We start from the raw sequence: 27,431 nt of genomic DNA, 5'->3' as shown, positions 1-27,431 counted from the left end.
GGAGGTTTCCTTGTCAGCACCTGCACTCAGCACCCTTCTCACCACCACAGTGAAGGCTCTGATGCAGCTAGATCTGCCCACTGCAGCTGCACGTGTTGACTGCCCACCCCTGACTCTCCAGGTCCTGATCAATGGCATAGGCTGCGCTGTATAACCCTTGCTCTCGTGAGGGGTTTCTGCTCTTTCTGGTGCTGACATGGCCATACAAAGTGTCATTGCCAGCATTATAACTGCTTCCTCGCTGACATTATGCATGCCCCTCGATCCACTGGTCTTCACAATGACCAACCTCATATCTCCCACAGATTGAGCAAAGCATGCAGGTTTTCAGGGTCCATTGCACTCTGCCCATTTCCATCATCAAGAGACACCAATGCTTCTTTCACCCCAAGCTCTGGACATAACCAATTCCATACGTGACTGTGATTGGCCGGACATTCCTTCCAAGAGGATACATTTGTCTGACCCAGATTGCATCATATTCATGGAAGTGAAAGGGAATGCACATCTTGGTTATTCATTCTCTCCAGATGTGGCTGAGTGACCTGGCAAGTGCATCATAGCACCAAGATCTCTCTGAGAGTCCAATTCTTGTGCCGCCCCGGCATGATCTCACCAATGATGGGCACTTGTCGTCTTCAGGAGTGTGACTGTTCTACCACACCACCGAAATAGTCTAACATCTCATTTGTTGTAGGCTGATCTTCATTGGATTGGCCTTCGTAAGGTTTGTTTGTAAGGTTTGATTTGCTGGTCAGATGAACATTTTCCTTAACGCAAGTGGCAAAGCCTTAAAGTTATATTCCATACATATTATCATCAAGGCCTTTCTTCGACAAGGCAAGTCCTTCCCAACATTTAATGAGATAGTACAAACTATTCCCATTAGAGCTGCAATGTAAGACGCAACAGGCTCCTGAATCACAAAGGAGTTGATTATTTTATTATTAAGGATAAACTGATGTGTTGTAGTGCAGAATGGACTTTCGGAAGGGTTTGCACAATCTTGCCTCGTTCATATTAATGAAGCATGACTGTGTTTGCCACTCATAGCTGGCAAGGTTCCTAGGTCATTGCATGTCTAGTCAAGTCAGATCAGCCCCATTGATTTCTCTAAATTCCAGGACTTCTATAAAACTAGGACTACAAGTCGCAGAATTAATTATTTTTTTATTTTAAAAACTGTGTTTTTATTGCTGAATTAGAAAATATACAATCAATTGTTCCAACTGTCCCACCACTTATTTTTTCTTTATAATTATAGGCCTACATCTAAATCATGGAAAGTGCAACTGGCAAAAAAATCTGAACTGACTAAAATTGACCATAGAGTCAGTCAGCAGCTACAGGTGGTTAGAGGAACCACCTCCTTCAGGCGATTAAGGACACTGTTTCCAGACCTGCCATTTGTGTATTAGCGTAATGCATTCTGGGAGCTAAGCCTTGCTTACTTCCATTGAATTAATTAGACTAAAACATCTGAAATCAATGATTTGTAGGTGAAATATCCAGGGCTGGGTTTGGTGTCCATAATGACCAGGGGTGATGTGTTCACGTTATGAGTGGATACGGGTTGAATATAGAGGCTGCATTACATAAAGAAACATGACCCACCACCTCATTTGTTTTCATTCTCACATGAATTAAAACATGAGCTATCATTATAGGAGCCATGGGGCTCCTGATGAGATGACACAGGGATTGGTTATTGCAGGATCTAAAATTACTGCACTATAAGTACGTTTCATCTGTGGCATCAGAAATTTTTTGAGGAAATTAGTGTTGCTGCATCAAGTTCTACAAGTAATTCATGAGTTATGGAAAGTTTTTCCAGAAGTACCTTCCTCCATGTTTTAATTGGTAAAATGTCTCCCCAGCAAAGCAAACATTGTAATGTTATATGTGTTATTACCACATATCTAGTAATTCCTTTGTAGCAGAAACTAATGCTACCTCCTAAATTGATGTTTCAATGAACCTTAGAAGAGAGCTGTGAGCAATTGAGTTGTTTGAGGGGGTGTGAGCCCTGCTCAAACAACAGCCACAAACCTTGTCAGGGGGAACCAGACACAGTTACTAAAGTGACCAGTGCCTAATCTTCTGGTAGCTTGGCACAAAAGCAGTCAGGCTAAGCTTAAAGGCAATATGTCAAGTATTTATTCAGCACTCAAACAGCAATAAACTTAAAACACAACACAAGAAAAATCACACATCAATTTAGAAAAATAGAGTAACATGTAATAAACTACTTGACACCAAAATGACAAAAATCCAATCAGTTGAACCGGAGATATGCAATCTCAAAGTTTAAAGGTTAGTGTAGCTCCTAGTAGCACAAAGCTCCAACTGTGATTATCTGGTCACACCGGACTGGGACAAATCTGATCTGATGGAGTGTTGGTGGATAAAGAGACTGTACTTCACTTGATGCAGAGCTTTGCATTGCACTGCGTCGCTTCTGATGAGGAGCTGAGAGGGCTACGATGCGAGGTCCTGCATTGAATTGTGCCATTCTGCCTCAGTTCTGAGGATGTGCTGCAAGGGCTGTGATACCAGGTTGTGTGCTGAGTTGGGTTTCATTGTGCTGCATCATTTCCCAATAGGCCGCTGTTCAGGTGCTATGATGCGCGGTCCGGCGTCATACTGCATCGAGTTGCATCGCGCTGTATCAGTTCTGAGGAAACCCACAGTGGGGTCGAGTGGAGTACCCTCTGATGCCAGCCAAGGGTCTAAGACCTGGCTGTGGGAGAACGCTTCTTGGGGATAAGGAGTCACTCCAGCATAGGCAAGCTGCAGGGCCCAGGCAGATCCAGTAGAGTCTTGGCATCTGGGCAGATGGGCTTGTCTTTGCAACCTATTATGTCCCTGCAGCTCAGAACAGGAGGCCAGTCAGCTAGCTCCTGAAATCACTCTGGTTGTTCTGGATTCAAGGCGCTTCTCCAGTCTTCTTTCCTCAGGTAGCAGGGCAAAAGGGCAGTCCTTCTTGTAGCAGGGCAGTCCTTCCAGCAGCAGGACAGTAGAACAGTACTTCTTCCACAGGCCCAGAAGTGATCTGAAGAGTTGGTGGGCGGGTCCAGTATTTTTGCCTGGTGCCAGCTTTGAAGTAGTAGACATTTCCAGACTTCTCCCCCACTTCTAGAAATTCCGGCTTCCCTGCACTGGCTCCACAAGGTCTGAGGTTAAAAAGGGCTAGTGTGAAATCTGTTGTGCGTGGGCTGAAGCAGTGTCTTTGAAGTGCAAGTGTGGCTGGTGACAGCCCCTCCCCTCCCATCAAGTCAGGATGGCCAATGCTGCCAACACCCAGTCCCTCTATTGTGTGGCTGTCTGGAAGGGATCCCTAAAAGCCAAAAGCCAACTGCTAACTACGCCAAGTCATGTGACCCACGAATAGAATGCAGACACCAAATAGCAAGGTCAAGAACATGCACATTTTCTAAAAGTGGCATTTTCAGAATCGTGACTTAAAATCTGACATGACTATTAAAAAGGGTCTTAAATTACAATTCATATGATGATAAACATGACATTTCTACCTGTTTCCAATCAAACAATATCACTTATTAAATGTAAAGTTATCCTATGGGAGAAGCAGGCCTCACAGTAGTGAAAAATGAATTTGTGAGTTTTTCACTACAAGGACATGTAAAACCTAAAGGTACTTTTTAAACGCACTTCACCTTGCCCTATGGGAAGTTTAGGGCCTACTATAGGAGTGGCATAAATATATTAAAAAGGAAGCTTTATGCCTGGCAAAAGGTTTGCTTTGCCAGATGGAAATGGCAGTTTAATACTGCATACAGGCTTCGAAGGTAAGCATGAGCCATGTTTAAAAAGGCTACTTAGTGGGTGGCAAATGAGGGCTGCAGGCCAACCAGTAGCATTTAATTTACAGTCTCTTGGCACCTGTAGTACAACTTTGCAGGAGACTTATAAGTAAATTAAATGTGCCAATTGGGTGCAATTTTACCATGTTTAAAGGAGAAAGCACAAGTATTGTAGCAATTTTTAGTTATGGTAAAGGCACAGTGTCCTAAAGCCAACAAAAACGAATTCAGCAAAATTGGAGGGATGAAGGCAAAAAGCTTGGGGTCACCCTGTAGAGAGGGCCAGGTTCAACAAGAACATAGATACAGTTATGGAATGGGGGCAGCATTGCGAATATTTTGATATGTTTTAGATCTCTTCTTCACCCTCAGTTTGATATGGGATTGTATATTTCTTCCAATGTGAATGGAGTTTGACCATGAACAGAGCCTCTTTCTGCAAAGTTATTATGGGTTTGCATGCAACAACATGGACTGCCCTGGCCTTTCAATACCCCCTAGTCCTGTGACTATGGCCTGAGTGTAGGGCTGCTATCGGCCCGATGCGCCCTAATTCTTTTTTGAGCCAAATATGGATTAAGTCATAGGAATCACTTGCCTGTAGATTTTCAAATAGAGTTGTGTCATTGGCATAGGAATACAGGATGATCAGAAAGTGTTCTTCCTTGAAGAGAAGAGCTTTGTAAATATAAATAAAAAATGACCACAGTCCTCTTATGGGCCTCACTGGGAGAAGGCAGCAGAGAGGAAGCCATCTTCCTTATTTGGCTTCTTCAGTCTGACTGGAGACAAGCTCTGGAACTAGAAGTGCACACTGATCTTGTGACTTGCAGCAAGGCTTTTCCTGTGCAGAATCCAGGAATCATCCGCAGATCAGCGGCAGAAGGGATCGTTTTAATATACCCACCTGCACTTCGCAGATTAACCCCTTGTCTCTTCTATTGAGAATCTACCTTACTTTGTAGATTTAACCCCTCTTGTTTCGGTTTTACTACTTAAAGACTATTGAACAGCATTGGTTATGGCCTCATTGTACAGAGAGATGTATTTTTTCTCATTTGAATCCTGAGAAGAGGAGGATTCTGATAAGAGACTACTTCCATCGATGATTGTCCCAAACACAGTGGGGAAGACCAAGTGCCAAACAGGTCCAAGCTGGGTAAGGAGAGCAGCGTTACGAAAAATGCAGCACACAGCAACAAAACAGAGGAACATAGGTCAGTGTCAGCTTCAGTAGATACACCTATACACATGTAGGTGGCTTGGTAGGTTGCAAGTGAACATGAGATGAAAGCAACGTTATGCTCCTTACATATTTACTAGACTCACAACAGCTGGAATTACTCAGAGAGATCAAAAGTTACTAACGAACATCACACATGTTGGCACACAGTGAAAGATCCTTTTAAAAGCCTAGCCTTTTATTGGTTGTCGTATACTAATGAGGTGATTAATGTGCGTTAACATTAATACTGTAGCAAAATAGAGAAACAATACTGTCCTAGAAACGATGCTTTAAATTGGCAGGCACACTCAGGAATTAAGTACCCGCATTTCTTTAATTTCAAATAGAGAGTACTGCACTTCTCACTCCTGGAGCAATACTGTTAAAGTGAGAAAGAACCGCCACTTCTCTGTCGCAAACTGTCACTCTTGGACAGTGAGTACCTGCACCTCTGTGTTTACATTTAACCCCTTCACTGCGGAGGCTATTCCGCAGCAGTGCTAAGAGGGAGGGGGGGGGGGGGGGGGGCGCGCGGCGCTCCCGTGCTCGTGACGGAACCGCTCCGTCGCAAGCCTCGGGTGGGCGGTGCTTGTGATGGAACGGTTCCGTCACGGCCCCGCCCGCCTAATAGAATGTGCCGCGCAGGCACGGAATTCGCGCCGCGCAGGCACGGCGAGCGGGCTGTGACGGAACCGTTCCGTCACCAGCACAGCCCACCCGAGGCTCGTGACGGATCGGTTCCGTCACGAGCACACAAGGGGTTAAAGTGCTGCCAAGAATGTGCTGCATTATTTCACCAAAAGTGTCTTTTCTGCCTGCATAATAAGGCACCCTCACTGCATGCTCTAGACCTCTACAGCCACATAATTCCAAGTGAGACTGCCTTCTCCGATTTATTTTACACTACGTTTGTCATGCTTTCAGAATTTTATATCCCAGACAGGGATGGTTACCATGGATTTTGGCATTTTTTCCAGGGTGAATACTTTGATTTTAGCACTGCATTAAAATGTGAAGTACTGCATGTTCAGCCAACCTTACCCACAACCCCCCTTTCTTCTCAGTGCTCATGGCTGTTGTGACTCACTCATCTGCTATGCCAGGGCAGCCACTCCTGGCACCGCTTCAACTGTGTTCTTTACTACTGTAAATCTCCCTTCCCCATCCTTCGTTCAGGCTCACATTGAGTTGAATTGTTCCATTCCTATAGCACTTGTCTACTTCAGGTCGGGACCCTAAGAGCACAAGGAACAAAACAAGCATTTGCATCCAAAAGGTCTTGCATTTGCGAGAGTTGAAGCTTTTGGCATTGTAAATGACAATACCTTTCATTTATCTGGTTTCATAATTAACACACAAATAAAAGGAATTGTCATTTATAATGCCAATAGTTCAAACTCTTGTAAATGCTACACTTATTTCATTTAAAAGAAGCAGCTGCCGTTGTGGGCTGCTAGGAAAGTGAAAGCATGCATGGTGCGCTGAATGTTGCAGGAAAGCATGAGCATGTCGTGCCTGCAGTAGGAGAAACTCATTAAAGAATGTAGTGCTTACAGACATACTGTTTTGCAACAGAAGTAAAAGAGCCAGTCCTCATGGGAGGTTACAAATGAAGACAAGGCGGTTCTAACCTCTAACAAGCCTATTAACGAATCAGAAGCCAAAGCGCAATGACACAAGCCAATGAAACATATGGGCGGAAAATACTGCATGCCTCGCAGAGCAGCACATGTGCTGTCAAGACTCGACCTAAAGAGAGAGCAGGACTCAAAGCCACTCATGTTGGCTTTTTTCTTGTGAAAAGGGTTCCAAACACTTCATTCAAACACACAAAACAGGTCTTATCAGGGTAGCAGCATGCGGCCATGCATTACACATGCAACATATGAAATACAGGCAGCAGCTTTGCAAGCTTCCCTCAAAAGCATAGACAGCAGTGCAAGAGTTGCTAACAAAAAAAGAAAGTCTAGTAGAGGCAGAGCTTTATTTGTGCCATCAGTTAACCGTGGTAGGCACCGACACGCTTTTTTGGGAGAGGGACTTAATTTTCATTACTAGACTTTGGCCCAGTGCAACAGGGCGAAAGAAGGAAAAATGAGGAATATAGGAAAACAGTGACAAGGGAAATTGAGCATCAGGTTGCATAAGTGACAGAGCTACAGCTAGGATTGTGTTATGGATGCTCCCTGGCCCAAACTCAATCAAAAAAGCAACAATTACCATTGAAACACTACAGTGTATTTTAGCACCAATAACGATTCTGGCTGTAGTCATTGGCTCCCCAGGGGTGTATCAAGAGTTACATGATGGGTCCGAATGAGCACAAAGAAAATTGTCCCATTCCACAGTTTGGTAGTGAAATACAGTCATATGTGGGGTGCAGTGGCCCCTTGCACCAATCAATCAATCAATAAATCAATCAGATATTTGTATAGCACCGCTACTCACCCGTGAGGGTCTCAAGGCGCTGAAGGGGAGGGGGCTGCTGGTCTGTCTGGGCCCTATAGCACTGCACCAGCTACACTAATGATAGCAGTGCCCCAGTTTTCCCATATGGAATGCCATTGTGTAGTATGTGAAACTCCCAACAAAGTGTTGCCTCTAAAAAGCAAGTTCTCTATTAGCAGACCGGGTATATCTAACGTATGTCCAGGATATCCCTAAACTAAACCAACATACATGAATCTAAAGGAAAATGAAGATTGTCCAAGCTAGAATAGTGAAGGAAAATCCTGATTTTATTAGAGACACAAATGTGAAGAGCATGTTTTCTGAACTGATTACTTTTAGTTTATCAGTCACAAACCACAAAAACAGCACTTCCCAGAAAACATGGGGTCACAATATACAGGTTGAGGGGAAGTGAAACCACCAATCAGCCAGGAGATTAGTCCATATAAAGTAGTCACCCGGAAGTAACTGACTCTTTTCTTGATGTGAAATTACATTAAACTTCATGAATTAAATGGAAGGACATCAGAAGAACATCATTAGGACAACTTCTTTCAAGTCCCCGGACGACTCTCAGGATTATCCAGAAGCCTGGATGCCTGAGCTTCATGGGGGTCCTGTTCAGATGAAGCCTCAAAAGCAGGAGTTGTAGCAATTGAAGCTGAAAGAAGGAATCAAGGACATTTATAGTATAGAAATTTGAATGGGAGAGGAACAAAACGTCTGGCAATATATAGAAAGTGGAGGGATAATATTCACCTCCTTGTTTTTAATAAAATTAGGAGTTTCCTATTCTAGCTAGGAATATCATCATTTTACTACAAGGCTGGATGCCCATATTAGGCTTCTTTAATGTCTATTCACCATTACCAAATATGCATGTTCCAATGGTTTGTAATTAAATGTAATGAATTTTGATACCCTGGACCAATCACAGAGCTAAGAATGCCCTCTTACCGTATTTTAGCTGCAAAGCCTCTGGGAGCCATGTCTCCTGTAGTGTAATTAGCTCCTGACCCAAACCTACAAAGCCCTCCATGACCAAGGACTTGTCTACATGAATCACCGCCTGAATTTCCACCTACCTCCCAGGAATCTCTGCTCCTCTCACCTCACCCTCGCTCAGATACCACACATCTGCCACTGGCGCACTTAGGATGCTCCTTCTCCCACCCCACCACTAAGTCCTGGAACACCTTTTCCCTCCACCTCTGTACTTCACCCTCGCTGACCCACTACAGGAACGGACTCAATACCTGGCTCTTCGACTGACTCCACAGACAGCGCTTGGATACCCTCTCAGATGATAAGCAGTACTCTACACGTACAGCCTGATTCACTAATAAGCCAGAAAGGTTTTTGTATCCTTTTGCAGCCATAGCCTTATCCCACCTGACACAGGGCACAGGAGTATGGGTTTTTAAGACAAATTACCAAATGAAGAGAGGACGGGGCATATTACCAAGAATAAGCGATAATTATCGCTAAGCTTGGTTAGCGGCTATAATTTTATCGACGTGCTTCGCCTATTTTATCGCTTAGAAACCTTGCTATTATCAAGGTTTATCTCCTAAGCGATAAAAATCGGCCGAAATGCATCAATATTGCTGAAAAGTCAGCGATATTCATGCATTACCGAGCTAATGCTCTTAGCCATGTTATCCACCTACCATTGGATAACATGGCTAAGAACTGCTCTGGGCAGGCGTTAGCTTTTGGAGATATTCCCGCTCAGCGCGAATATTTCCAAAAGTAGGTAATAGGAGATAGCGATGTTAGCGACTGTTTCCAGTCGCTAACATCTTGGCACGCCCACTTTGCATGTCATTAGCGATAATTATCGCTGACATGCAAAGTGGGCCCCAAGATGATCGTTATCTCCTACTAGCTGCCGCTAACTGGTGTTAGCGACAGCTAGGTAATAGGGAGATAAAATTATCGCGGCTTTAGCGGGAAAAATTCCTGCTAAAGCGGCGATAAGGCCCTTGGTAATATGCCCCAACGTTCTTAAATAAGTAGTCTTTAATTCATATTATTTAAGGCCACACTACACACAGTGTTAGATGAGAAAGAAAATAAGGATGCTCAACACTAGTGGTGGCATTCTTTATGCATATGATACCAGGAAAGAACATCCCAGAATAAGAATGACATCTTGTAGAAACACCTATAGCCTCTTAATTTGAGACTTTTTCAAATGGACTTCATACAGATTATTAAGGTTAAATGTGCAATGACAGGGAGTCATTGTCAGGCCATGTTTAGGACATTTGCAGAATTAATTTAGCATCACATATTGAGGAATAATGGAGTTTATAGGGTGGGGTATCTACTTTTGAACATCCATTTACAGGATAAATGATAGACAACTATGAGTTTGATCTCCAAAAGCTCAGGCCGAGCATAATAGTTGATTGTAGCCATTAACAGTACTGAAAAGACGTGTCTGTAGATGCCAATGTGGCAAAGAATTTACTAAAATGGGATAGTAATTTCTTTCCACACACCAACCAAATCCAAGATTGCCAAGCTTTCTTGTGAGTCTTGATGGTTCCTGAGGCCCAGGAGGATTGTATGGGGCTAGCAGTTGAAGCAAAAAGACCTGTCGGTGAGCTAGAATACTGGAGAGTTTTGAAGCCATAGTGAAAATTGGAGCAGAAGAAAGAATCAAAGTGGTGAGACAGATTAGAAAACCCTGGTGTGCCAATGAAATGGAAGGAATCTGGTTTGTTCAAGACAAACTAGAACAGTAAGGTAGGAGTCCTTGCAGTCTGGAAAAAGAGCATTAATTTTGAAGTGACTGTTCTGTTTTGTTTGTTTCTTTTCTTTTTTATTTGTCCACAAGAACCCTTTGGATGGAATGAAAGCTATTCTGTGGCTGTCTTGAAAATACGCTTTCCTATATTTGCTCTTATTCTTCTGCACATAAATGAGCTAGACTTGGAGAACAACTTGAAACAAAGAAGGGAAACCCCTGTACTCTTTTGATGAACTCAGGGATTCTCTGAAATTGCTTGCTAAATCTCAAGAAAGACTTTTTACAACCAAATAAAAAAGGGGATGAAAATGGGATGCTGACCTTGAGAAACATAACTCCTGTGTCCTCTTTTGTAGGGAAAATATCAGGCCATTCTTCTTTGGGAAAAGAAGGAAGGTCATTGGTATTGTTTAAACTGGCCACCAGATGGGTACTGAAGAAACAGGTTACTGAAGTAATAGTGGTTTGTGCAACAGTTCCTAGATCCACTACCTTCTTCAAAAACATATTTCCAAAACACACTCTTCAGAGAGTACTGTGATTTGTATAGTGAGTAAAGCCTTGACACGTATCCTCATTTTCTGTGTAAAATGTTAACTTGAAAAGGGAACCTCGAACTGCGACCAGTCTGAGCTTGCATTTTGACACAATTCGTAATCAATCCTAAGCAACAAGACTTTGTGTCTTTCCAGCAAAATAGCGACATTGATTTTTATTAGCAAAACAGAAGGCTTATTGAGCCCAGTTAGACAAGATACTCTACTGAATACATAAACTTCTTGGCTTGTTCTGTGAGTTATAAACTCTAAGTAAGTGGGTCCACCACATCTAAAAGCTCGTCTTAGCAGGACACACAGGTCTTCTCAATACCATTCTTCAGATCACAGAAACAAATCACTTTATACTTGTTTCATTGACACTTGAAAATTGTTAACTTCCCGACTGAAAGTCGTACAACTTAACTTTTAGGCCACAAGTAATGCCCCCAGGTGAAGCACGTCACCATTCTAGGATTTAAAATATCTGTGATATTATGGTGTGAAGTAACAGATGGAAAACATAGGTTTAACATTGCCAACAAGAACAAGTGACTCTTGTTCTGGGATACTCCTATCTTTAGGGAAAGAGGCAATTGACATCTTGTCTTTATGACAGGCCAGGACCAAATCAGAAAGTATTGGAATAATTCCATTATAATTGACTGAATCAGTGGTGCTACAATGATCACAGCCATACTTTTGTGCATTATCCAGAACATTAGGTTATTTCTTTGTCATGCATTTTACCTTCAGATGTGAGGTTTGGAGGTCTGACTAAGTGCCTGATTTAGATCTTGGCAGATGGGTTAATCCGTCACAACAGTGATGGATATCCCGCCTGAAGAAATATAATTCCCATTGTATCCCATGGGATTTATATTTTGGGTATCCCATGGGATTTATATTTTGGAGTACGGGATATCCGTTACCATTGTGATGGAATAACCCGTCTGCCAAGATCTAAATCACGTCCTTAGTGTTGTTATCGCTGGGTGGTTAGGGACCACTAATCACAATATTAAAAGTACTAGATGATCCCAGTCATCATTGTCTGAATCAGTGGTATCAGAATTATCATTCTTTTGCACATTGTTCAAAACAGCATCAGGTAACCTCTTCATTGTACATTTTCCAGACATGAAGATTGAATGGCCGATGGGTGGTTGAAACTGCTAACCTCAATATCGATAGTCCGAATGAATTAGTGCAGAAGGTTTGTTGACAATAAGAGAATGCACCTGTTTAGATTTAAAAAATACTCTTGCCTCTTTTGTTTGAATTCTGAACTACTTTAGCCACAAAGACAGACTCGTCAAAAGAGTGTGCAACTTCAGTACGTGTGTGCTCAAACAGTGTGAAACACAGCCCACGTAAGTCAAACACAGTATCAGATATGCAATAACAAACATATTTCAAACACATTTCTTACAATAGATTACAGAAAGAGTCACATAGACTTCTTCAATTGTGACTGTGCAGCAAGAAAGGAGGCCGCTGCTTCTTTCTGGTGACTACTATGAGTGGATTAACCTCACGACTGATTGGTGGCTTCACTTTCCCTCATCCTGTAGTTTGCGACCCATGGCTTGCTGGGAAGTGTAGTTTCTTTTGTGATTCGTGGCGGCCATGTTAAAAGAAGCAAGTTAAGAAAGCATATTATTCTCCACCCGCTTTGCAATGAAATTGTTTAGTCAGTGGTCATCCTGAAAATCTGGGATGCGTTCAGCCTTCCTTTAACTATGTTGAAGAGCAGTGGATGATACTTTAATAAACTGAGACCTGTGGCAGAGGCAGGTTTGAAAGCAAAGACATGGGTGGGAGCAAGAGCCTGTTGTGCTCTTACTTCCCAATAATATATTTGCAATAGATCGCCTTTCTTGCAAGCAATGAACATCTGTGTGCAGTGTGTGTGGATGTCTTTCGCCTCTGGCCCTGCATTGCCAGAGCCCCATTACTGGCAGAAGAGCCCGCTCTTTGATCTGGCTCAGTAGGAGCAGCAGCTGTAACCTGTTTTCATTTAAACGATCTGATCCTTTTATTGATTCGCTGTGGAAGGTGTTTACTGCAATGACTCCTGACCCACTCTAGGAGTCGTTTGCTTCATCTTTGCTGTGGGATGCCAATAAACGGTAGAGGGGGCAGGTATTTAAAGGTAACCTGAAGACATCTGTATGAAGGTGGTTAGTTTCCACAAGCCACCGCCATCTTTCCGTGCTTCCCAGACACCTTTCAGAGATGGTTGAGTCAGAAACAATAGGGCTGGGATGGAGTCAGTCATGTATATTTACCCTGCCCTGCATCTTCATTGCTTACAGAAGAGCTGGTCTCTGGGGACTAATTGCATATGTCCTTTCCTTCACTCAGACCACACCTTAGAACCTCTTTCTGTTGAGGCAGTGGATGCTGCAGAGAGATGCCTTTGATGGCCAAGAGGGAGCAATGTCAGGGAAGTAACTTATTGTGCAGGGAGCATTGTCTCTCCATATCTTAGGTGTTCCATTTTAATGCAATAATAAAGATTTGGAAATAAGATTCACACCAGCACAAAGCCATGCCTTGATCTATACTACTATAATAAAGTAAGAACTTTCAGGCTTTGAGGTGGGTAAACTCGGGAACCACAGCGCCAATCGACACACCCGATACACCGTTGAAATAGTCAGGGTGTGTAGATGGTTATAGGCTATATAAATTAAAAAAATAAACGTTATTTACAAAATTTATATTAAAAAAAAAAGTAGTCCCTCCAAAGTAGCGCCGGCCGCGACGTGCGTGCTCACGTCAGGAGCACGGGGAGGAGCGGCGTCCGAGGAGCGGCGGACATGGCGCGGGTGAGGAGCGGTGACGTGAGGAGCAGCGGACAGGCCAGCGGCGGTGCGAACAGCGGAGAGGCGGATATGGCACGGGGGAAGAGCGGCGGCGGACAGGCGGTGAGTAGCAGAGCGGCGAGGAGCGGTGAACTGAGGAGCGGCGGCTGAGGTAAGGCTCCGGGGACAATGTCGGGGCGGGGGTCAGGAAAGCCAAGTGCGGGTCCGGGCTGCGGGCGGGGGTCAGGGAAGCCAAGTGCATCATTTACTGCTGCGGGTGGGGGTCCGGGCTGCGGGCCGGGGTCGGAAAAGCTAAGTGCGGGTCCGGGCTGCGGGCGGGGGTCGGGGAAGCCAAGTGCATTTACTTAATTATGTTCGCAAATGGTTCTTTAACTCGCACTGAGAAGAGTTAACAAAATGCACACTCCCTTTCAAATGCATGCAATACCACCATCTTGACTCATTGTTTTTTGGGCCAGATGCACATAGGTTTGGCTGTCGGGGCAGGCGGGGGTCGGAGCAGGCAGGGGACGGGGCGGGCGGGGGCCCGGGCTGCTGGACAATGTCGGTGCGGGCGGGGGTCGGGGAAGCCTGATTGCTCCCGGACAAGGTCGGGAAGGGCTGCTAGTTGTCTTATACAAAAAGAATTTCACCTGAACAGATCCCGGTTCAAATCAAGACACCAAAGAGTAATCGGAGGAATTCAGGGGAATACATTTCTGTTTTCACCACTTAGTTTAAGGTATGGGAGGGTTTAATAATGAATGAAGGTAGATAATTTATTGAAGCTGCTCAGATCCTGTTTAGTTTCTAGTTCTGTCTTCCTTCACATTACAAATACGCTGCTGTGTGAGACTCAGGCCTATCTCAAGTCATATACAACTTCTGGCTGCAGCACTGCCACTGGAAGGCTGGCTGTGCATTCTTCACTTTTTTATGAATAAGAATGTGCATCCTTGGATTTTAATTTTATTCTAGAAAGACTCCTCTGCTTAGCTATTATGCCCTAGTCCTCTACTAATTCAAGACCGAAGATTAGTAATAATGTCTTCCTGCCCCACAAAGGATTCTCCTACACATTGTATAATTGTAAAAAGCGATTCTTTATAAGAACCCTGGTGGAGACCTTACGTGTAGGTAGCATTCCAAGAGACTCTTCAAAACCTTCAGTACATCCAATGAGGTCTTTGGTAGGGGTGGGTGAAACTTAGAGTTTCACTCCATGGAATTCTGCGCTGTTACATAAAATCTCCTCAGGATTTTGCTGAGTTTCGCTAACAGGCGGAAAACATGGATGTTATGCTGCTCGTGTTGCAGTTTAGCGCAAGTAGCACAATGAGCAATGAATTTCAGTTCAAACAGCACCATGCGGTGCGCAAGAGAACACGGCCATTTGAACTGATTTTGATGCAGCTCAAGTAGAAAATCTGAGGGCCTAATTTATGAAAAGTGATGCATCGCTGCGTGAAAACAGCGATGCGTCACTTTTCATTGCGCCCTCCTTGCGACACCAATGATGCATCATATATACAGTATGATGCATCATGTCGCAAGGACTTACAGATACGTCAGTATTTCTGACGTATCTGTAGGCGCAAAAGTGACGCATTGCTGGAGTGTGTCACAAAAGTGACGCAACTCCAGCAATGTGTCCTTTCACATGAAAGGGTCTGCGTCAGTCTTATGCCTGCTGTGAGGCAGGCGTAAGATTTTGACTCATTTGAGTCCTAGAAGTGGCGCAGTGAAATCTCATAGATTTCACTGCGTCACTTCCATGACACTTTCTTGCGTCAGAACGCCCCCCTGCATACATTATACCTGGCGCAGGTATAATGTGGCGCAGGGGTTTACAAAGTGACGCATCTACCTAGATGCGTCACTTTGTAAATATGGCATAACAAGGCACATTTTTTACCCCACTGGTGCGTCACAAAAAGTGATGCACCAGCGGCGTAAAAGTGACGCACGGCCTCATAAGTGAGGCCCAAAATGAGCAGCAGTAAATCTATTTGGGAACAAACTCTCTGACTGCGACTGCAAGCAACTGCCTGTGTTAGAAAATGCTGCTAAGGAAGATCAAATCTTGCTTGTGCTCACATTTTGAAGCCTTCTCGAAAAAAAAATCGCCACGTGGTGATTGGCGGTATTTGGCCGGAACTCCGCGTTCCAAGCGTATGAAACATTCTGCCCACCCCTCGTAAATATAAGCCACGGATGTCCCGGTTTTACACTTTTCATATTTTAGTTGAAGCATGGATTGTGCAGAATTCAGATGATTCTGCTTCAAACACTCACCAGCAGGAGGTGCTTCATTCCAACTTCTTAACTCTTATCTCTACTTTTCGGTAGATGACAAAAGGTTTCCCCTGGTGATAATCGACTGGCTTAAACATTGCTCAAACGGTAACAGCAGTTGCAAAAAGAACAGACGACGGATAGGATGCTGAACCAATCAAACATTCACTCCAGTCACACATCGGGGTTAAATCGATAGTTTTTTGGCTTCCAGTTTGGACCCAGCCATATGCAAATCAGTCTTGACCCTGCTCCCCATGGGAACATTCCAGCCCAAACTGCGTTTCACCACAAGAGCTCTATTGCATTTGTTTTGCTCCCATAATCCTTGGGGCTAAATTATCCACATTATCAGTATGAGCAGGTGTGCTGATGATCAGGTGTGAACAAGAAAACTACCAGTAATTGTAAAACACATAGGGCCTGATTCACACAGGTGCATTTACACTTTTGTGTAAGTATGCGCCTTTTTAGTAGTCACAAAACTGGATTTTAATAGTGAGTTGATGACTGCGGAGTCTACGCAGTTGGGCCGAAGAACTCCGTACATAAAAAGGTAATACCTGTCCTATTTTTTTCTGTGCAGAGTTCTATGCCCCGACTGGAGTGCCCAAACTCATAATCGTATTATCAAAATGCAGTTTTGTGAATACTAAAACAGCGTAAACTTACACACATGTGTACGTTTACCTTTGTGAAACAGGCCCAGCGAGTGAATGTATGCAGCTCACACAAAGGTCATGCAGAGGTTGGTTTGTTCGAAACTGACATCAGATCAGAGTTGCTACTTCATGTAGTGAAGTCCATGCAGCAGCAACAAGAGGCTAGGGAGTCAAGAAGCTATGGTACAAGGCCAAAGATGGATGAGGAACTGGGAAGATAAGTCAGCAAGAAGTTGAGAATTTGGGAAAGAGATAAGGTAGCGCATAGGTCACTAACATGGAGCACCCAAGTACAGGAATTGTTAAGGCAATTTACGTCCATGCGAGGCACCATTTTACTCAGTGGCGGGCTAACATGTGTTGTATCCCAGTCAGGAAGCACCTACGTAGTTCAAGATCCTACATCAAGGTTAGACATTCCATCAAAATGATGCGGGGGTTCTCTGTAGGCTGCGTTGTATGTGAAGGTCATAGACAAGGTGATGTGGTTGGATCTTCCATAGGGGTTCACTAGGTACCAATGGGAACAGCACAGCCAGGTCGCTCAGATGCACCAGATGTGGAGAGCAGCTCACCTGTAAGTGGAGTGAGTGGAGGGCAGGTAAGCAGAGGCTGAGAGAGATTGCATAGTCTGCGTGGCTGAAGTGTTGTGTAAAACAGATGGCTGGAGGGCTGGCCAGTGAGATGGCTCAAGAGGTATTGAACGGTGATGGTTTTATGAACGGCGTTATGGATAGTTGATATGCTTTGTGAAAATGAATGGCTGAATTACCATTGCTGGTTGGCATGAAATGTGTAAATGTGGATGGAATGATGACTGACCAGGAGGCTCAGGTGTTGTTTGATTCTGGATGGATGATTCAATGGGAGGATGAATGGATGAAATGTTCTGGGAAAGTGAATGGAATTATAGGGTGGTGGATTAGAGGGTGCATAGATATGCTCTGTATTAACTTACCTTGCAGGAAGCATGGGCGATAATAGTTCACTCCCAGATTTTTTCGGGGTGTAGAGGAATAACTTTCTCCACAGGGAAAATAATTTTTCCTTACAGAAAAAAAGAAAAAAATTGTGTTTGCACTTTGGGCTCCATTGCCCCTATGCTTAGATCTGCGCTATTTAGAATTGTGCATGGTGAGGGGGGATGGGAAATTAGGAGACCAGGAGATATGTCACATGACATTCCCTGTATGTGCTTGGTATAATGTCCAACTGGCGCAGATTTACGATTTACAGGTGTACTACAGAAAATGTTTGTGAATGCCGACAAGAAGTAAATCAGTATTCGTTCTTAGAAGTCCTTTTCCTGGTACAGACTTACTACTTTTTTGCAAATTGCCTACAAGGTGTGGACAAAGGAAGAACCATGCTTTCTCTCCCGAAACATCTACTGCTTTAAAATAATCTATTTTATACCAGCATGCATTAGTTCTGGGTTAGTGTTTGTAACGTCGGGATGAGAAAACTGGAAATATTCCCATAGACCAGTCAATACCTTAGCAGTGTGTGGGCCTGTAAACATCAGGTCTACAATACACATTGCCTAGTTTATATAAGGTTTTTTTATTGTTTCGTTTTTTCCATTTGGAAAAGCATTAACTGGACTTTTGAGTTCTCTTATCACTTTTAAACTAATTGCATTATTAGTTGCTAAGCAGGAAAATATTTTCTGTGGCAGACGAGAGTTTAGAATGAGTCTAGGGAGAAAAGGATAACCTCCCAGTAATCCTAGGTCTTATCTTTAAGGCACAGATGACTCATGTACTCAAAGTAAAATCATGGAAGTTTCCCCTCCCCACTTTTCCGCCATATAAGAACATCTGACAGACAGTGGGGCTGTTTACTGTATTATAATTAGGGCTCCCGGTTTTCTGGTATTTCTTTTTTTTTACATTTCGGTCTGTATTTATCCATATTTATTTTTTGACACTTTTATCTGTATTTATCCATACCTTATTTTGTGTTTTGCGTATAAGTTAAGTTGTAAAACTTTACATTTCCATATTTATTTAACTGATAGATGCCCACTCATACTTTGACGTCTGTTGTGTTTTAGATATTTGAGCTGCCAAAATGACATAACAATACAGCCATTGGTAAATTCTAGCATTATTCCACAATAGTATATTGACACCTACCGTTATTTAAAGACATTTTATCCAGTTTTTTAATTTCCCATGCTGTCCATCTTCTCAGCTGTTGGGCAATAATTCATGAAAGACAGAATGGAGAGTCACTTGAAAGCAGCACCATTTTCTGTATTTATGCACTTTAAAAAATAAATGAGAAAACACGTTGTTTTCTGTCTGTATTTATCTGTAAAAATACAAAAAACGGAAAACACGGAGCCTTAATTATAATGATATCTTCCACTTTTCAAACAAGGCTTCTGAAGTGCTCTCAATAGCTGTGCACAATCAAGCAAAGCAATATGAACTTATCTAAATTACATCAGGTCCCAGGCTAGAGGTTAAATTGATCTTTTATATGCCTCATGCAACAGACTAAAATCCTGACTTGGAACTCGGTGGTAGTTGACATTTCTCAGATTTCCACTGGAAGGGCTACATTTCGAGGTGGATCCATTGGTAGAATTTCCTCCACTATAGAAACAGAACAGTCTGGAAATTCCACATGTTTATTTGCCTTCAGAATTAGCATTTTCTTCAGAAATGTTGGGACTTTTTGTTACCCAAAAATTGCCATCAATTATTTGTTGGTGCTAGAATAGTAGATATTTGGTATAAGTTAGATCATTGGTTATTATTTCTCCCAATCTTGCTATGACGTCATGTTGAATGGTGCTTAAATGGTTAAAGTTTAATTTGAAGCGCTAAATAAAATAATATAATATTGACCGCTGCAGTGTAAGTGCCGGGACCTGTTCCGAACTGGATTGATAAATGCTTTATAGTTGGTTTCATAGATGTATTTGGACAGTTGTGTCGCCACACATTTTTCCTTAAAGGTAGATCAGGATCAGGCTAAAGGTTTCATTGCTGCTTGGACCAGCTTTAGAGTTTTTCAGATTGAATCTTATGACACATTTTTAAGGCTGGGGTCTGAGGTTCCGTGAATCCTGAACCTGTCCAATAAAGGTCATCGTATCGTGACGATTTTGGTATCAGCGGACCGCAAATGACGAGTGCGGTAAGCATGAGTGTTTTCGTCATGTTACACCGATGAATTCACTGTGTATTTGACGATTTCGTCCTGTACCCTTGGGTTCCATTTTGTGCATAGCAGCCATTTTGTGGTTGCCTCACATAGGCTAATGACTACAGGATGACTGTGGCCAAACAAGTCTCTAGGGACACATACACCTTAGCTGACTTCTGTGTGACCTGGCCTAACTGACTCTGTTGCCTTAGGCTAAACTTGTTAAACCAGTTCCTTGTTAGGCAGCTGGTCAGATAGAGATCAAAGAGCAGGACATTGCTGCTTTTATTGCACACGCACACACCCTTCCATCTTGCTTCCAATCTGTTTCTGTTCTTTCCTTTATGGCTTAATTATTGATTTGGGTTGAGGTCTTTATGATGGGTCCGTCCGGCCTGTCCGAACAGGAATGTTAGTTTCTGCCTTGTCATTTCTGGTGGGCTGGACAACTGAAAGTGGGTTTGTCGTTACATGATACCTCTGAAATGTCACTTTGTCATTGGTCAGTTTGTAAATAATTGATGCTAGCCAGGAATGTGATTTTTGGCATAAAAGACGATGCTCCGTTCTATGAATTTGTGCAGTCTCTAGCGAACCACCCGTGTTGTGCTTCGTAGACCTCTGTTCCTGGTTGCAGCCAATAAATTTGATCTTTGACGTCACCAAGAAGTATCCCGTGTTTCTGTACTCTAAGACAGGTGAATCCGAAGACTTCGGGCGTTTTCCCCTGGCGCCGCTGGGATTAAATACCCGGTTCTTCAGTTGGCGCCCACAGTGGGGCCGACTTCAGCGGTACCGGTCCAAGCCTGATGATTGTGAGGAGCTTCGTGTGAAAATTCTGGAGGAAGGCCTGCCACTTCATCGACCCCTGTATGTCGTCGTAGTCCGAAAGTCTTTGCTGCGAAGTTCCCCGCTTTCCAATGGCTACGAAGGACTGCTGCCCTGACTGTCACCCTGTCTTGGAGCCTTTTGATGATTTGTAAAGCGAGACGATAGACGGGTCTTCTGGCGACGTCATCGATACCTCAGTTAAGTATGAGTGGAGCGTCTCCCAGTCCTTAGTTTGTTTTGGTATCCTTCGGGATCGCTTTGATTTGGTACCTGCAGGCCCCAAAGCAGAGGGACTCGTGTTTTCACGAGGCTATCGTTTTAAGATTTCCCTTGAAGTTTGAAGCTAGACTAGTGAGCGAAGATGCCTGGTCTTAGCAGGCTTGAAAAGATATTTTGTTGTGGTTGTAATAGGGATTCCCGACTGGAGGACTCGTGTCCGGTTCCTCCAATTGGAACTCCGACCTATGAACTTTATGTGAAACACGGAGCGGGCCCCATTGGTTAAAATGACATCTGGGTAAAATATACCAGGAAGGATGGTGTCCTACAGTGGCCCCGTTATGGTAGCTTTGAAACTGAGATTTTAGATAATCTCGAAGTTAAACTGTTCAAGAAGAAAGCCCGGCCCGCAATGTTTGACTCTTTCCGCATATGGCGCAAAGAAGCCAAACAGAAAGAAATTAAATTAGCCAAGAAGAATAAACAAGAACGAGGTTTGTCAATGGTGCAAGCTGCTGTAGCGTTTAGGGATAATGAGGACGAGCAAGAGAGCGAACAGATGCTTAGGGTTAGGAAGTTAGCGGTAGATAAGTGCTACCCAGTTTTGCCGCTTAAATAGCAAGAAGAAAAGAAAGACATTGCGAAGGATCCTTTGATGTCGCATCTATTGAGTTCGCCACCCCCTTAGGCACAGAATGCTACGGCACCACTGCCGCCAGTTGTAGTTGTGCAACCTCCGGTTGTTGTGCCACCTGCGATTTCTCCACAGCCAGCTCCTCTTCCTTTGGCTGCTATTCCTTTGGCGCAGCCTCCTCAGGGGCCGCCAACTTTGCCTTCTCCTTCATCTGCTACTCCTACGTCTATTTATACTACTCCTTCTGTTCTGACTCTGGATTCTTCTAACACTGCTCCGTCTTCTCTTATTCTGTCACCTTCTCCTTCTGCTAGACAGAGAATGACTACTGCAGTTTCTAGTTTCTTTTCTCCTTTGTTGGGATCATTGGGTACGTCTTCTATCGTCGAGCGTAGACAATCGCGTAGCCAGTTGCCTGATTCTAATGAACGTACGGTTCTGGATCATATGGCGCGTAAATGGGTTTCGTATGCTACACAATATGATCTCGAGGGTATTATGGATGTTTTTCATCAATGGGAAGCACCGAAGCAACGGTACGTCTTTGAGATGATGTGTATGTTCCGTCATGAACAATGGGTTGAAGAAGTAGGTAAAGCTCCTTCTGAGTTGTACCGAATACGTTCCGAATTTGCAAAAGGGACCATTGTGGGTCCTCATGAGATTCAGAAAGCAGTTGCGACTTTATTGTCATTTCGTAGTGACACTCCTTCTGAGCGACTGTTTGAACCTGATTCGTCAATAGGGAGAAAAGCGCGTCAATACCCGATGCGTGAGGTTCTTCCAGTTTTGAGACCTGCTGATCCAAATGCTGCTCCACCTGTTGTTGCACACTTCCAGCGTGTTTGGGTACATGTTCCTTGGAAGCGTGTTGAAGTTTTAGCTATTAAACAGTCTTTGCCTGATCCACACAAAAATCCGACAGGATATTATAAAGAGTTGACTCAGACTGTGGGTTCATGTATTATGAATTTGGCAGATATAGACATGTTGTTTGGGAATGTTGTTCCACAACCTATTTGGGGTAAGATTCGTCACACAGATCATGCACATGCATTAGGTGATACATTGGCACACCTTAGAGATGCTGACAATAGGCAAGTAGGGGGCGCTAAGCCCGAGGATTTGATTACTGAACTCCCTGGTAGAATTATTACATATCTGAAGACTTTGATGCCTGAAGTGCGTGTTAATTGGGACAAGTTGTCTGCATGTAAGCAGAAGAAAGATGAAACCGTGTCTGACTTTTTCACGCGGTTTGTAGAGACTTTTGTAGATCATAGTGGTCAGGACATGGCTACTGAGGGTGGCCAGAGATTGTTCGTCGACAAATTCGTACATAATTTGCTTCCAGAATTGTGTAATAAGTTGAAGGATTCTGAGAGTGCTTGGGCTGTTTCCACGTCAGCACAGATTTTTTCTACTGCCCAGTACTATGAAAATAGAAATAAGGATGAGATGGAGAAAGCGGACAAAAAGACTAAAGAATTGAAGACTAAGGTTCTTTTGCAGCAAGCTTATCCGTTTCGTAATAATAAGCGCAATTATCAGCAACCTCAGCAGTATCAGAGAAACTTGCAAAGTTTCGAGTCTTCTCAACAGCGTTTTCCCGTAGGCCCTAATCAGTGTGCGTATTGTAAAGAAGAGGGCCATTTCAAGAATAGTTGTCCGGTTCTGTTACAGCGCACGAATGGTGTTTCTGGTGTGAGAGGTCGAGGTGTTCAGAAAACTCCTAGAGGTAGAGGACGTGGTGTGTTTCCTCAGAATGCGCGTTCTTTGCCTCCACAGAATTCTATGAATAGCTTTGATCAACAGAATGGTGCGTCTGGTAGGACGGCTCAGTATTATGCGGACGATTACTACGTTGAAGGTGAGAATATGGATGGTAATGATTGCTAGGACAGCCATAGACAAAGAGAGGGAGTTGTTTTAGTTCCAGTAGATCAGAGTGGACCCTATGTTGAAGTGATTGCATCAGGTGTGTCAGAGCCTTTTCTGTTGGATACTGGTGCTGCGAAGAGTTCTATCATGCACTCTAAACTCCCTGGAGCACCTTTGTCTGGCTTAAAGAATGTTTCAGTAGGTTTTTCTGGCGCCCCGGTTACCAATCTGATTTCTAGTCCGTTGTCTATTTCTGTTGGACCTTGTGATTTCGAAGCACCCCTTATTCTGACGACAGGTTGTGGTGAGAACTTGTTGGGATTAGATTTGTTGAAAAGATTGTATGCAACACTTTATTGTTTTCCACCAGGCGTACAGGTTACATTGGGTAAGAGATGATCTCTCTGATGTATTTATCTAAAGATCGACTTCCACCTGAATTGTCTTCTCTTCCTGATTCTCTTTGGGCTACTGGTCCTAATGATGTGGGTCTTTTAGAGATTCTGCCATATGTTGTGACACTGAAAGCGAATGCTAGATTGCCACGTATTCCGCAATATCGCATCTCTAGTGATGGTGAAAGAGCACTTTTGGCGATCATCTATGATCTGAATGAGAAAGGTGTGATTGAGGAAACAAGAGGTAATACGTGTATTAGCCCGTTTAGCCTGTTCTGAAAAGAACTGATTCTTCACAGCCTCCTGTATATAGATTTGTGATCGATCTTCGCGAGGTGAATAAGATCGTTGTTCCGCAATTTCCTGCTGTACCTGATATCACTGCTTTACTGACTTTGATTCCAGCTTCTGCTACTTGGTTTTCGGTGATTGACTTGAAGAATGCTTTCTTCAGCATCCCGATTGCCGTGGAGAGTAGAGATTTTTTTGGCTTCTCTTTAGGAGGCCGAAGTTTCCGGTTTAAGCGCGCTCCTCAAGGCTATTGTGAGAGTCCATCGATCTATAGTCACGCTTTGAAGACACAACTTGATTTGTTTACTTTACCTGATGGTGCTGCTCTTATTGAGTATGTTGACGATCTGTTAGTTGCTGCTGACAATGAAGAGGTTTGTAAAGAGGCTACTTTGTCGTTGTTACGTCACTTGTCTGATTTCCATCATAAGGTGTCTCTTTCGAAGTTGCAATATTGTCGACAAGAAGTAACCTACTTAGGTCACCTCTTATCGAAGGAGGGAAGGAAACTGACCCCAGAAAGAATTCAAGCTATTGCGAAAATGAGTGTGCCAACGACACAGAGAGAAGTACGTGCTTTCTTAGGTATTACGTCGTATTGCAGACAGTGGATTCCTAATTTCTCATTGCTTGCGAAGCCTTTGAAAGCTCTTACTGTTAAGGATAATCCTAATCCTATCCCTTGGACTGACGAATGTCAGAAGAGTTTTTCAGAATTGCGTGATGCGTTGTGTTCGGCTCCTGTGTTGGGTACTCCCGATTACAGTAAGCCTTTCACATTGTATGTCCACGAGAGAGAGGGATGTGCATTGTCAGTTTTAACTCAACAATTTGGTGATAAGCAGCGTCCATGTGATTATTTTTCGTCGACTTTGGATCCGGTAGCTAGAGCGTTGCCGAGTTGTTTGAGAGCTACAGCGGCAGCGGCTGTTTCAATTCAACAGTCTGCTGGTCTGGTAATGGACAATACTTTGATCGTGATGGTTCCACATGCATCCTTGTTGAACTGTACCAAGACACAGCACTTAACTAGTGCTCGGTTGTCAGGTTACAAATTGACCTTGTTAGCGAGTCAAGTGCATATTAAAAGATGCAACACGTTGAATCCAGCCACATTGTTGCCAATTTCAGTTGAGACAGACGGTTCTGAACAGCATGATTGTTTCCTTATGAATGATGAAAATTTATAATGTGCAAACAATAACCCGCAGGTATCAAGGCGCCTAACAGAAAGAGGTCAAAAGAAAGATTGCTGCTTTGCTACAGGTACGCTTGCGTAAAAAGATGAGTTTTCAGGGCCCTTTTAAAAGCCTGAAGGGTAGGCAGAGATCTTATTTCCAGAGGAAGAGCATTCCACCAGGTAGGGGCCAAGGTGGAGAAGGCCTTACCACCCCATTTCGCTCTCCTGAAATGAGGGATCGTTAGCAGAAGTCTACCGGAGGACCGTAGGTTTCTGGTGGGGAGATAGCGGAACAGGATGGAGCCTTGACCAGAGGGGCTGTTTCTGGCCAGAGCCTTAGAACTGAGGAAGAAACGAAAGGGAGGATAGACCTTAGGGATACTCCTCTTCCAGAGTATGATGGTACTTTGTGGGTTGATGGTTCGTGCTTCTAGCTCCCGAATGGTGATACGACTGCAGCATATGCTGTTACGACTTTGCATATGATTGTTGAAGCTGCACGTATCCCACATAATTCAGCGCAAGCAGCAGAGTTGATTGCATTGACAAGAGCGTGTGTGTTGTCGAAAGGAAAACGAGTGACTGTGTATACCGACAGCCAGTATGCGTTTGGAGTTGCTCATAGTTTTGGACGTTTGTGGAGAGAGCGTGGGTTCCTGACTTCGCATGGAACAAAGATCCAACATGGTCAGCTGGTGAATGAACTTCTTGAATCACTTACTTTGCCGTTGCAAGTCGCGATCGTGAAATGCAGTGCGCATAAGAAAGTTACTGATGATGTTGGTCGTGGTAATGCGTTTGCCGATGAAGTTGCGAAAGAAACTGCGAGAGATGTGATGAGTCGAATGTATGTTGCGTGTCCGGCGAGATGGGTTCCGGATAGAAGTATGTGTGAAGATACGATTGAGAGTGTGAAATCCATCCAAGCTGAAGCTACAGAGAAAGAGCTGAATGAATGGAGAGAAAGTAAGGGTAAATTGGACTCAAATGGTTGTTGGATTGAGCTGTCAGAGCATCAGCGATGGCTGTTACCCGATGCGTATGTGCTTCCAGTTGTTACGATGGCGCATGGAACGGCACATATTAGCGTGAAAGGGATTTGCAAGTTGTTGGCCCTGGTTTGGCAGAATGTAGGAATTCCTAAGTGTGCAGAGAATTTGGTTAAGAATTGTATGGTGTGTTTGATGTACAATCCTGGTAAGGGTGCTCCAACTCCAGCTGGTCATTTTGCTCCTCCAAAGTATCCGTTTGAGGCTTTGCAGCTAGATTTCATCCACATGGAGAGATGCAACAACCTAAGGTATGTGTTAGTGGTTGTTTTCTCTTTTTCTAGATGGGTGGAAGCTTACCCTTTGAAGGACAATACTGCCTTATCCACTGCGAAAACCCTTATCAAAGAGTTCTTCCCTAGATTTGGATTGCCGAGAATGATCTGGAGTGACAATGGGAGTGAATTTGTGGGTCAAGTGATGAAGAGAGTATGTGAGGGATTAGGAATAAGGCAGAAGTTTCACGCTGCAAATCACCCCCAATCAGCTGGTCTAGTCGAGTGCTATAATGGCACCCTTAAGTTGAAACTGGCCAAGATTCAAGCTAGCTCTGGTTTGCAATGGCCAGATGCCTTACCCCTAGCCCTTCTGTCTACGAGAATGACTGTGCATTCGCGAATGGGTTTGAGTCCGTATGAGGTCGTGTTTGGCCGCCCGGCGAATATTTGGGGCTTGCCAAGACCGACTAAGTTCAGTGAGATTGAACATCCTGTGTTACTTGATTATTTGTACGAACTGACGGCTAAACTGAGTGTCTTACACCAACAGGTTCATGACAGTTTACCACAGGCTTCTGAAGATCCAGGACACGCTATTGAACCTGGCACCTGGGTGCTCGTCAAGAATTTTCAGCAAACCAAGAACGAACAGCCTCGCAGGGTCGGCCTCTATCAAGTTCTCCTGTCTACACGTTCCGCAGTTCGAGTGCAAGGCATGAAACACTGGATCCACGGCGTACATTGCAAACGGGCTCCGTTGCCCTTACCGTACGACCGGTGGGTCCAAAAAGGACTCCCAGACTCTGAGACTGAAACTGTGCCACGATTTTTGCCATTCAGCGATGCCTGTCTGATTGGAACAAATTCTGAGAAAGAAAGTGACGATCTTTTGCAAGAAGCTGTGCCTCCTTTGAATCGATTGAACACTACTGAGCCTGAACTCCTATTCAAGGAACAAACATTGCCTGGAAAAGAGCGCTATAATTTGCGACCAAGAGTCTTGGGACTAA

The sequence above is a fragment of the Lissotriton vulgaris genome, chromosome 5 (genome assembly GCF_964263255.1).
Source record: "Lissotriton vulgaris chromosome 5, aLisVul1.2, whole genome shotgun sequence".
NCBI lineage: Eukaryota > Metazoa > Chordata > Amphibia > Caudata > Salamandridae > Lissotriton > Lissotriton vulgaris.
The sequence above is the reverse complement of the archived record's forward strand: the minus strand, read 5'-3'. Positions refer to the sequence as shown.